The sequence below is a fragment of the Equus quagga genome, unplaced genomic scaffold (assembly GCF_021613505.1).
Source record: "Equus quagga isolate Etosha38 unplaced genomic scaffold, UCLA_HA_Equagga_1.0 153_RagTag, whole genome shotgun sequence".
Taxonomy (NCBI): domain Eukaryota; kingdom Metazoa; phylum Chordata; class Mammalia; order Perissodactyla; family Equidae; genus Equus; species Equus quagga.
The window spans coordinates 5,666,605-5,678,999 of NW_025796915.1; the positions used below are offsets into that span (position 1 = coordinate 5,666,605).

Below are 12,395 nucleotides of genomic sequence, written 5' to 3' on the forward strand. Positions count from 1 at the left end.
GGCAAGGGGATTGAATGGGAGGTAGGCAGGAGGGGATTGGGGCTAAATCTTGGAATGGCTTAAAATATGCTGTGTTTTAAGGGTGGTGGACTTTGCTCTGTGTGTTCAGAAGTGGGGAATCACATGATTAAATGTGTTTTAGCTGGGTTACTGTGGTAGCTCTGTTCACAGTGGATTTGAGGGGGTCTAGCCTCAAGGCAGGCAGATTGATTATGAGGCTGCTGCAATGATATGGGCAAGAATTAGTGAAGGCCTGAATCATTACAATGCTGGACGGGATGGAGAGGAGGGCACCTGAGACGGAGAGAAGTTGTGACTTGTCGAAGTCACACACAGTCAACAGACAAATGGTCAGAGCCCCTGCCTGATAGCCCTGACCTAGTCCCATTAAGACCCTGGGCTTGTTGCACAGTGCAGAATGTGCAGGCCCTCATTGGAGGTAATTACATTCTAAGGGCATGAGAGAACACTGTTTACATCTTCCTGTAGGCTAGCAACTTAACTTTGTTTTATAGTGCACTTATTTATACAGGCATACCTTGTTTTATTGCACGTTGCTTTATTGCACTTCACAGATACTGTGTTTTTTACAAATTGAAGGTTTGTGGCAACACTGCTTTGAGCAAGTCTGTCCGTGCAGTTTTTCTGACAGCATTTGCTCACTTTGTGTCTCTCTGTCACATTTTTGTAATTCTTGCAATATTTCAAACTCTTTCATTATTATTGTATTTGTTATGGTGGTCTGTTATCAGTGATCTTTGATGTCACTACTATAATTGTTTTGGGATGCCACAAACCACGCCCAAATAAGATAGTGAACCTAATAGATAAAGGTTTTGTGTGTTCTCACTGCTCCATCGACTAGCTATTCCCAGGTCTGTCTCTTTCCTGGGGCCTCCCAATTCCCTGAGACAACACAATGTTGAAATTAGGAAAATTAATAACCCTACAATGGCCTCCAAGTGTTCAAGTGAAAGGAAGAGTTGCACATCTCTCACTTTATATCAGAAGCTGGAAATGATTAAACGTAGTGAGGAAAGCTTGTTGAAAGCTGAGATAGGCTGAAAGCTAGGCCTCTTGCATCAATTAGCCAAGTTGTGAATGCAAAGGAAAAGTTTTTGAAGGAAATTAAAAGTACTGCTCCAGTGAACACATGAATGATAAGAAAGTGAAATAGCCTTATTGCTGATAGAAAGTTTTAGTGGTCTGGATAGAAGATCAAACCAGCCACAACATTCTCTTAAGCCAAAGGCTAATCCAGAGCAAGGCCCTAACTCTCTCCAATCCTATGAAGGCTGAGAGAGGTGAGGAAGCTGCAGAAGAAAAGTCTGAATCTAGCAGAGGTTGGTTCATGAGGTTTAAGGGAAGAAGCCATCTCCATAACATGAAAGTGCAGGTGAAGCAGCAAGTGCTGATGCAGAAGCTGCAGCAAGTTCTCCAGAAGATCCAGCTGAGATCATTAATGAAGGGGGCTACACTAAATAACAGATTTTCAGTGTAGACGAAATAGCTTTCTGTTGGAAGAAGATGCCATCTAGGACTTTCATAGCAAGAGAGGAGAAGTCAATGCCTGGCTTCAAAGGACAGGCTGACACTCTTGTTGGAGGCTAATGCAGCTGGCTACTTTAAGGTGAAGCCATTGCTTGTTTACCATACCAAAAATCGTAGGGCCCTTAAGAATTATGCTAAATCTCCTCTGTGCTCTATAAATGGAACAACAAAGCCTGGAAGACAACATATCTGTTTACAGCATGGTTTACTGAATATTTTAAAGCTACTTTTGAGACCCACAGCTCAGAAAAAAAGATTCCTTTCATAATATTACTGCCCATTGACAATGCACCTGGTCACCCGAGAGCTCTGATAGAGATGTAGAATGAGATTAATATTGTTTTCATGCCTGCTAACACAGCATCCGTTCTGCAGCTCACAGATCAAGAGTAATTTCGACTTTTGAGTCCTGTTATTTAAGAAATACATTTGTAAGGCTATGGCTGCCGTAGATAGTAATTCCTCTGATGGATCTGGGCAAAGTCAATCAAAAACCTTCTGGAAAGGACTCACCATTCTAGTTGCCAAGAAGAACATTTGTGATTCACGGGAAGAAAACAAAATATTAACATTAACAGGAGATTGGAAGAAATTGATTCCAACTCTTGTGGATGGCTTTGAGGGGTTCAAGACTTCAGTGGAGGAAGTAACTGCAGATGTGGTGGAATTAGGAAGAGAACTAGAATTAGAAGTGGAGCCTGAAGATGTGACTGAATTCCTGCAATTTCATGATAAAACTTTAATGGATGAAGAGTTGCTTATGAATGAGCAAAGAAAGTGGTTTCTTGGGTTGGAATCTGTTCCTGGTGAAGATGCTGTGAAGACTGTTGAAATGACAACAAAGGATTTAGAAAATTATGTAAACTTCATTGATAACAGTGTTAGGGTTTGAGACGACCTCAATTTTGAAAAAAGATCTACGGGTAAAATGTTATCAAACAGCATCACGTGCTGTAGGGAAATCGTTTGTGAAAAGGAGTAACTCAATGTGGCAAACTTCATTGTTGTCTTATTTTAAGAAATTGCCACAGCCACCTTTAGCAACCACCACCCTGATCAGTCAGCAGCCATCAACACTGAGGCAAGACCCTCTACCAGCAAAAAAATTATAACTCGCTGAAAGTTCACATGATGGTTAGCATTTTTTAGCAATAAAGTATTTTTAAATTAAGTTATGAACATTGAGTTTTTAGACATAATGCTATTGCACACTGAATAGACTGCAGTATAGTGTAAATGTAACTTTTATATGCGCAGCGAAAACGAAAAATTCGTGTGACTCACTTTATTGCGATATTTGCTTTATTGTGGTGTTCTGGAGCTGGACCTGTGCTATCTCCGAGGTATGCCTGTAATCAATTTGGATGGATAGCTCAATGTTTTGATCATATTGTTTCAAAAATACTTTTGGAAGTTTAACTTACTATAGTAATAATCATTGTAAGCATAGATTTTTAGCAGATACCTAATATGTTTTCTCCAACTTTTTATAAAAAAATTGAAACATACGTAAAATTAGAATAGCACAATGAAGCGGGATCCAGCTGCTCCTACTTAGATTCAAAAGTTAACATTCTGCTGTATTTGCTTTATCTATATATGTATGCTTATATAAAGATATGTATTTATTATACACATTTTTCACTGAACTTTCGAAAGTAAGTTTCAGACATTATATCTTATGTTTAAATGCTGTAGCATCCATCACTTAAGAATAAGACATCTTATCTTTAATATAATAGAGATATTTTAAACTCTAACTTTTATTTGTAGACGAGGAAACTTAGGCATTATATGACTTATAAGGATGAAGCAGAGTTGCAAGAAATACTGTTTTCTAGTTCATCAGACTCCTTTATTTACATTGTACATGATAACACTATGTCTCAAACTTAAGTAATATTAACTCATTATCTTGATGATTTTTGTCACATCCATGAAACCCTCCTGCTAATTGTTAATATTCTTTTAAAATGACTCACTTAAAAAACTTAAATATCAGTATATTTATTTAGAAGGGAAACTGTATGAAGGACAGGAAGAAAAGGAGGTTCTCGTGGTCCTCTGAGGTGCAGAAATGATCTCTTTGTGATGAGCATCTCTAGGAAAGGAGCAGTAGTAAAGGGGTGGGGCAGGTGGGAAGAGAACGTTGGTGTGCAAGCAGGTGGCTGCAGGCAATGAGTACTTGCACTCTGCTGGTCCTGACACTAGGTTGGGCCAGGGACCAGGGCTTTGGTATTGTCTCCTGTGAAGCCTTTTGCTTCTTTTATTTTCTTACTCCATGTTCCAGGCCCCACTGCTACACCTGTACCTGCTGCAGGCTGATATTGACTGATCTGGAACCTTAGAAGGAACTGTCACCCACATTTGTCCTTGTGCCAGTGGGGTCTAACACTTGCGTAATGGTTAACAGACCTCACTTTGAGAGATGCTCAATTTCAGTATTCTGCCACTAAGTGAATACTTTCCTGTGTATGGATTGATTTTTTTTTTAACTTTCCTTTATAGTTAAGAATGATAATTTATTGAAGTTCTTAATTATTATTTGGTCATTTAAATTAGAGAATGCACATTTTTAAAAGTCAGCAAATATTCTTTAAGTATTCACTGTATGCCAGGCACTGTGTTGCCGAGAGAACATAAAAAAATTCAATGTATATTCAAGATTCTTTGAGTTTATTTTTCTTCTGTTTCTTTTCTCTAAATTTAAAAATCACCTGAAATTATATTTAGGAACATAACAATACCATTTTTAAATAGTATATAGGTTATTGAAATATTCAGAATAGCTTATATGAGTGTGTAAATTAAATTATTTGTGTTCAGTATTTTATTTGGCTACTAAATAAGTATTCTAGTTTAGAATTTAGATACATGGCCATTTATGTTCCTGTATTAGGGTTTTTGTTTCTTATATTGGTTTATTTCATCAGGATTTTTATAAAAATCAATGTTTTTCTTTAACATTAATTGTTCTATTATTTTACTTTTTCCTGTGTAAGTAGAAGGAAAAATGTGATGCAATTTTAAAAGCATTTTCTTTCATTTAGTGTTAATACCATTTAAGCAGAGATATTCTATAGACAAAAGATCAGGAATGACAAGATGTCAGAAAATCTTGGTTTGAGTCCAGGCACTGCTATTGAAAGCTCTGTGATCTCGGGCAAATCACTTCGTCTCAATAAGTTTCAGTTCTTCCTCTTGTAAAATGGGGATAATACCACTTGCCTTTCTACCCTACCGGAGATTTTAGGTACTAAAAAGAATGAAAACATTTTGGAAGCTATAGAACAATATAAATAGAAATTTATGCAATTGTTGTTATTTATCAGTTAAACCATTACATTAGTTTTTGTTAGGTGTACCTAAAATTGTACTGGTCAGGTTCTGAAAATACAGAAAATGTTGCTTTCATCTTTATGAGGTGAAGAGTAAAGTTTATTTTTTATACGTAGAATAACAAGGTCTTCTGAAATTCTGATTTGAGTTGCTTTTCGTATTGATTGCATGAGTGGAGAATAAGCAGAGTACAACTTTTGTTTTTGCACAAAGGAGTTTTGAGTTGGTTACCTAATTAAAGTGCAGTTGAGATGGAAAAATCCTATGTAAGGTGACAAAATACATGTTTTTTCCCCATTAAATTTGTTATCAAGGCGTAGCACAGTGAATGAGAATCTGAGATTTAGTGTTTTGCAAGCTGTGGAAATCATTACGCTTGTGCATTTGATAAAGAGTTGAAGCTATGGTGAGTATTTTATATTATGACTGTTAGGAGCTTCTCATTCCATGGTATCGCTCATAGCTATTAATGTACTCTTTCTACTGGTTAATACCAATAGGAAGAATCGTGGCTTCTTTTGCTGGAAACACGTCTTTGGAATTCTGTTGTCAGAGACTCCATCTATTTGTATATATTCCATCGTATAAGAGAGTATACGTTGAGAGTAAACACGTCAGCAAAATTCAGTTCCACTAATATTTGGCAGACTTTTTTTTTTTGTCTGAACACTTTTATTGTCTTCCTTCATTTTCTCCTGTCCTAGGAACTCCTAGGAACTGTTATCCAGCCCCCTTGTGGATTGCTCCACCTTGGATCCAGTATCACCTATTGGCAGGCTATTGGTAGTTTTTAGCCCATAAGTAGCTGAGATTTAGAAAGAGTTCTCTTGTCTGTCTAGGAGAGTGAGGTTCCTATAGGATAACAAACATATTTATGGTCTATTCACTGTACTTTCAACAAATATTTATTTAAATATTATGTGTTTACCATGTGCCAGGTTCTTTTCTTTTCTTTTCTTTCTTCTTCGTTTTTTTTTTTTTTTTGGCTAGATTTGTGTGGTGGAAATGGAGACTATCTTATACCAAATTCACTTACTGAATTTCTCTAGGAAGCCCTGCCAACCTGATCCCGGGGTTATATCCTTAGTCCTAGTTTTCCTCAATGAACTTTGGGTGGAATAATATGTATTTAAGCTAGTTTTTCATTTGACCCATGTTCCTCCTTTAATCTTTATATGTAGAATCAAACTGGAGTTTTGTGCTGTGGAAATTGTCACTGATTTAAGAGTTCTTTGCTTCTGGTTTTCCCAAGCATTATGATTAGGTACTGAAATGGCAGTAACCTTTATGACCACTTTCATGCTTCATTCTTCCCTAAATGTCCAGCCTCTTTTTGTGACTAGAAAAAGTCAACCCCAAAAGAGGTGACAATTTTGCAAAAACATGTCTTTTTTTAAACTAGGAGAAATTTCAGCTCCCTTTTTGATTAACTAATTTTGACATTCATGTAATTTTCTTTCTGAGTTTTAAAATAACCTTACATTTTGTTTCCTTAATGTGGTTAAATGTTAGATTTTTAACATTTTAGGATCAGAAAGGGCCTTACCTAGTCCGTGGCTAGATGGCCTTTAAGCTTTTCAACTACAACCCACAGATAGAAATACATTTTTCTATTGTGATGCAGAGGTGTGGTAGGCAGAATTCTAGAAATAGGCCCCCATGATTTCCTCCCCTAGTCCCCTGGACTGTAAATGTGATGAGATAATATGCCCATTATTATGTTATGTTATATGCAAATGAGATTTTACACATGTAACTTAAGGTTACTAATCACTTGATTTTGAGTTAGCCAAAAGGGGGATTATCCAGGTGGACCTATTCTGATTACATGAGCCCTTTAAGAACAGATTTTTCTCTGGCTCATAGCAGAATTGGAAGCCAGAGAGATTTGAAGGACAAAAAGGACTTGTCATGTTTTTCTGGCTTGAGGATGGATGGGGCCATGTGCAAAGGTATATGAGTACCCTTAAGGAACTGAGAGAGAGGCTCTGGGCTGACAGCCACCAAGGAAACAGGGACCTCAGTCCTACAGCTGCAAGAAACTGAATTCTGCCAACAACCTGAATGATCATGGGAGCAAATTCTTCCCCACATAAGAGCACAGCCTGGCTGGCACCTTGATTTTGGCCTTGAGAGACCCTAAGCAAAGAACCCAGTTGGCCCCACCTGGACTTCCGACTTAAAGAACTAAGCCTCTAAGTTTGTAGTAATTTTTTACACAGCAACAGAAAACTAATATACAAGACTATTTTGCAACCGTATCGAGAAATTCTGTGGAAGAAATGGAAATCTTTTTTTTTTTCTTTTTTTAAAGGGGAGGGGCAGGGCAGGCAGCCTGGGCTTCACAAAGGGATATTTGAACTGAGTTTTAAGGTCAACCAGAATTCCGAGTTTGTTTTTTTTTTTAAAGATTGGCGCGTGAGCTAACATCTGTTGCTGATCCTTTTTTTTTCCTTCTTCTTCTCCCCAAAGCCCCCAGTACATAGTTGTATATTCTAGTTGTAGGTCCTTCTGGTTCTGCTGTGTGGGACCCCACCTCAGCATGGCCTGATGAGCGGTACTAGGTTCACGCCCAGGATCTGAACCAGCGAAACCCTGGGTTGCTGAAGTGGAGTGCATGAACTTAACCATGGAGGTGGCCCCAGAAATGGAAATCTTATAAGTGAAAAAATCTGAAAAAAAATATAGGTACAACCTGATAATAGTCATAGAAAACATTAACATGGGAAAAGACCAGCAGGGGATATACAAAGATGATAGTAATTATGAATTATGAAATTTTTATTTTCCATTTCTTTGTTATGGTATTACTTTTCATAATTAAAATAGATTTATATTAGTATAATTGATAATAAACTTATTTATGTAAACTAAGAACTTAATTTTATTAGGGAATTTATTACTGGGAACATGCAAATTCATAGGCCTGAAAGACTTTTGCTGGCAAGTGTTACATGTGAAAAACTTCTGAATGTTTTCCCTAATTTTTCTTAAATACTCAATATTATCATTATGATAACTGGTAGTAACAACCTGTAGATAATAAACTGAAAACCCTATATTCCTTAACATTCACCATGTCACTAATTTGCTGAGGAAATAGCTTTTGCTGTCCTGTGTTGACGAGGAGAAGCAGAGGCCTGCACATTTTTTGAAAAGAGATTCTGTGTAGAGGTCTAGGAGTGGCCGTTGGAAAAGTAGATTTAAAGTTGCTTATTATGACCTTAAAAATAAAAATGTGAAAGAACTTGTGCCTGTTACTACTTGTCTTCAAGACACTTTAAGTAATTTAGCCTTATTAAAGAACTTTCTTGCAAGGGGTCCTGTAAGTTAAGCTTTATTAATCAGAGCTTTTTCTATACACACGGTGAGGAAATAGGACAGCAGGTCTCCTAATTGCTGAGATCTAATCGCATTCCTGCTGTTAAACTGTTTTGATGGCGTGGGAAAGGGTGAGTCACAAAGAAGGAAGGAACTGCGCTTAGGACCCATTATAAAGACTTTTGGGTGTGGCGGTGTGTTTGGGTGTACTCGTAAGACAAATGAAGTGTCTCATTTAATGCAATGAGGCTATCATGTCGGGGTTTTTTTTGTTGGTTCTAACCTATAAGATAAACTTTCCTGGGGCTGGCCCCGTGGCCGAGTGGTTAAGTTCGCGCGCTCCGCTGCAGGTGGCCCAGTGTTTCGTTGGTTCAAATCCTGGGCGCGGACATGGCACTGCTCATCAGACCACGCTGAGGCAGCGTCCCACATGCCACAACTAGAAGGACCCACAACGAAGAATATACAACTATGTACGGGGGGCTTTGGGGAGAAAAAGGAAAAAATAAAAAATCTTTAAAAAAAAAAAAAAAAAAAAAAAGATAAACTTTCCTGTGTCTGCTCCTGAAGATACCCCTTAAAGAGGACAATAACTAGAGAAGGAATACTATCGAGTTGTGAAGATGAAATCTCTCCTGTAGTTACTTTTGTATGAAACAGATTTATTAAAACTAACATTCCTAACCACATAGTATACTGTTGCTTTTTAATGCTCCTGGGTGGCAACATTCATTTGGTTATTTAGCAATAATTGGAAAAAATGACTAAAATGATAACATTTCCATTGAAATGTGAATATACATGCTTAAAAATTGTAAACCACTTTTAAACACAAGACCAATTTTGTAAAGGACAGAGTTTTGGAAGTTTCCTGGAATGCCCCTCTTTTCCACCTTCAACAGTCTCAAAACTTTCGAGAGTTCCAATGGTATGCTTGTAGGTGACTCTCTTTCTGCTGGGCCTCCCTTGTTCCCTGTTTGGTACCATCACTCTAGCAGACTAGGCAGGTCCAGTGGTTTTTTGAGCAGACACAGAGATGAAGATGAGAAGGGTGTAAGTCCCGAGGCTTAGTACAGGGCAGACCTTGGGGATGTGGAAATTAGGGTGCTTTTTGTTGTTGAGTGCAATTCCTGCTGGATTGGAGATGATATTAAAACAGCAGGTGTTTGGCTCATTTCCCAGCCCTCAGAGTGAAGTCAGTCTCTCCTTAAATTTGGTACCCTAAGCACTTCGCTCCCCTTGCCCTGGTCCCTGCCCTGCTCATTGGTACATCACTGGGTTAGCGAGTTACCCCATTTTCTTTTCTTTTCTCTGAAGGGGAAACTTTATTTTTGCCCAGAGAATCCAGAATGAGGGTCTTTAAATTGGTTCTTGTATCTATGACTTCACTTGGCCAGTGCTATCACAGATTTGTATATGAAGTGAGTTAGAGAATATTTTGTTTACAAAGATCACAAGGTTTGAATTATATATCCATGTTAGTAACATACGTATTGTGAAAACAGTTTAGATCAATAAATATTTCATGACTGTGACTGCTAGGTTTTTTTTTAATTGTCCAGGGAATATTCTGATTTATTTTTTCCCTCCTTTTTTATTAATACTTTCTATTCCTGTAATTGGTTACAGAGGCTTTCTTTGGTGTGTTTCACATTTGCAATTGGTATTAGAGTGAGAGGTGGAATTGGGAGGTACATTGCTGTTGTCATGAAATGGGAAGAGAGGAGGATTGGACATGAACTGTAGCTTTGAGACAGAATTTTATATGTGGAGATTGGGAGAGAAATAACACAATGATTGATTGGTCTATTTTAAATAAATAAAAATCAATCTGGGACTTATATATGCACCACATATCAAATTCTTGAACCAATAGTATTAATTTAGTTTAACTTCAGACGCAATTATCTTCTTTCATGTTGACTTCAAAAATCTGGTAATATTTTTGATTAAATTATATGTTAGCAGGAATCTAGGTATTATCAATGGAATTTTGAATTTTAAGTATGTAAACTCTTAAGAATTTGGTATACATCTTACATATCTATAAGTAAAGTTTGCATTCTAGAATTAGTTGAATAGCCTTTTTAAAGTAAAAGTTTATATTGGCTGGAATAAGACCAAGTTGTTTTTACCTTAATTCATACTTTTATAGCAGTGGCTCTCTACTATGGGTGATTTGGTTCCCTAGGGGACATTTGGCAATGTCTAGAGACATTTTTTGATTGTCACAACTTGAGGGGGTCCTGCTAGTGGGTAGATGCCAGCGTGCTGCTAAACATCCTACAGCGCGCAGGACAGAGTAGCAAAGAATAGAAAAAGAGTAGCAAAGAGTATGCTTCTAAGCTAATGAGAAAATCAATGCTGTGTACAGTTTTTCCAGTTTCCTCTGTGCCGCTCATCTATTATATATCTTGTAACTGTTTGAATTAAAAGTTTTGTTAGGGGAGACCCAATTCCTTGTTGTGGGGGGAAGGCCTTTGTCACCTTGATAATTGCACCTCAGGCTTGTTTAAGCAGAAACTCAATCTTGATTAGATTTGAAGATGCTGAGTTACACTGAAAGTTCACTGAGGTATTAAGTGTCATCTTGATAATGTATAAGGAGAAGTAAGTAGCTGACTATTGGGCTGGATACTTCAGTCCAGTCTTTCCCCATAAGGAAGCAAGTTTATCAGAAGCTTGCTTGGTGACGGTAGCATTGGAACAGTGGGAGGGAATGATACAGTTCAGCTGTTTAAAGCCATGATGTTTTGATGACTTGGTGTACCTGTCATCTTCCTTGGATTGTTCCTGTATGGTCAGTGCCAGAATTCCTGAAAACTTTCCCTCTTACTGCACCTCTGCTCTCATCGGGCACATTCGTAGGTACTTCAGTTGTGCCCCTAGTCTTGGTTTCTATTGCTTGGTTGAATGATAATGTAGGAAATATATTGCTGAGTCAGATCGCAGTCCATCCACCTCCATGGAGAATGTGGCAAATTAAGAGATTTATCACCAGAGGTCCTTCCTAAAGTTGGAAGGAAGTTGTGAAAGTTGAAAGATTTCCTTTTCAAACAGGGAGGAGACAGGTTTACCAGAAATTGTTGGCTACCTCCTTTCATAACCATTAACAGCAAATGTTCCCTGTGGCAATTAAAATGACTACACTTTTCTTCCATTTTTGACTACTGCTTTATCCTCAGGAACCAGGGAGGTCTGTGGACATTCTTGGTCAAAAGGAAAGAGCACTAAGATTGATTTATTCCTATTTGCCATGGGAGTGGCCACATTATAATGCTAAGTATTTATCATTCTTGGGCTGGATGACCCCAAGAGCTTGATTCTATTATATATATGAGATATATTTTAAAATTTCCTTTAACATAACAAGGGAAGAAATTAATTTTTAGATTTTCTATACATCATAATGCCGCTTATGGGGAAAAAATAACAATTTCTATTTTGGAGTCATAAGATTTGCTAAAAAAAATCTATTAAATAAAGGTAACTCTATCAAATAAAAATTGGAAACTAAGAGATGCATTGCAAATCTTATTGCTTTCTTTGGTTGGGGCTTTCCAGATCTCCTTTTGTTTTGGCTTGGTGTAAATGAATAGAGGAAAGGCCATTTGGGGTCAAAATTTTCTATATGTTTGGGAATGCTTACTATGTAAAGCATAAGTTTATAACAAGTTCACACTCTTTAAGGCAGTTGTAGGTATGCCTTGGTTTGAAACAGTGTGGTATAGCTACTTCCCAAAGAAACTGTGAAGCACACCTTTTAGCTGGTTATTGTTAGCTCTAATTCATTTACCACAGATTTGCTTGAAAAGTAAAACTCTCTAGTACAGTACCAAACACTCAGTTTCAGAGAAATTTTCAGTTGAATATTTGTTACAGAAAGCAAACCACACACACATTAAAATTTTTTAAATTTTAAATCAGATGTTAAAGGACTATCATGTATTTGGGTTTCTGTGCTCTTAAAGATTCTTCTCTTTGAAGGGCACAAATTTTCCTGTGAGTGTGTGTGTTAATGATATTTCTGTGTATTATTTTGTATCAGACTTTATGAACACTAGCTAGCCTGAAAAGCAATACAAAGCAAAATGTTTGTAGTTATTTTAAATTTATATGGCCACCTTTTGTCTGAAATAGTCAGGTTTAGAAAGAATTCTTTAATTTCAGTAGTTGTTAATTTC

The 12,395-nt window shown here is 37.2% G+C and overlaps 1 protein-coding gene across 1 annotated transcript in view; it reads left to right on the forward strand.

Moving 5' to 3' along the window:
• LOC124233085 (uveal autoantigen with coiled-coil domains and ankyrin repeats-like) overlaps window positions 1–12,395 on the forward strand; it is an 83,386-nt gene that overhangs the window by 10,935 nt on the left and 60,056 nt on the right. The gene's annotated exons all lie outside the window — the stretch shown is intronic.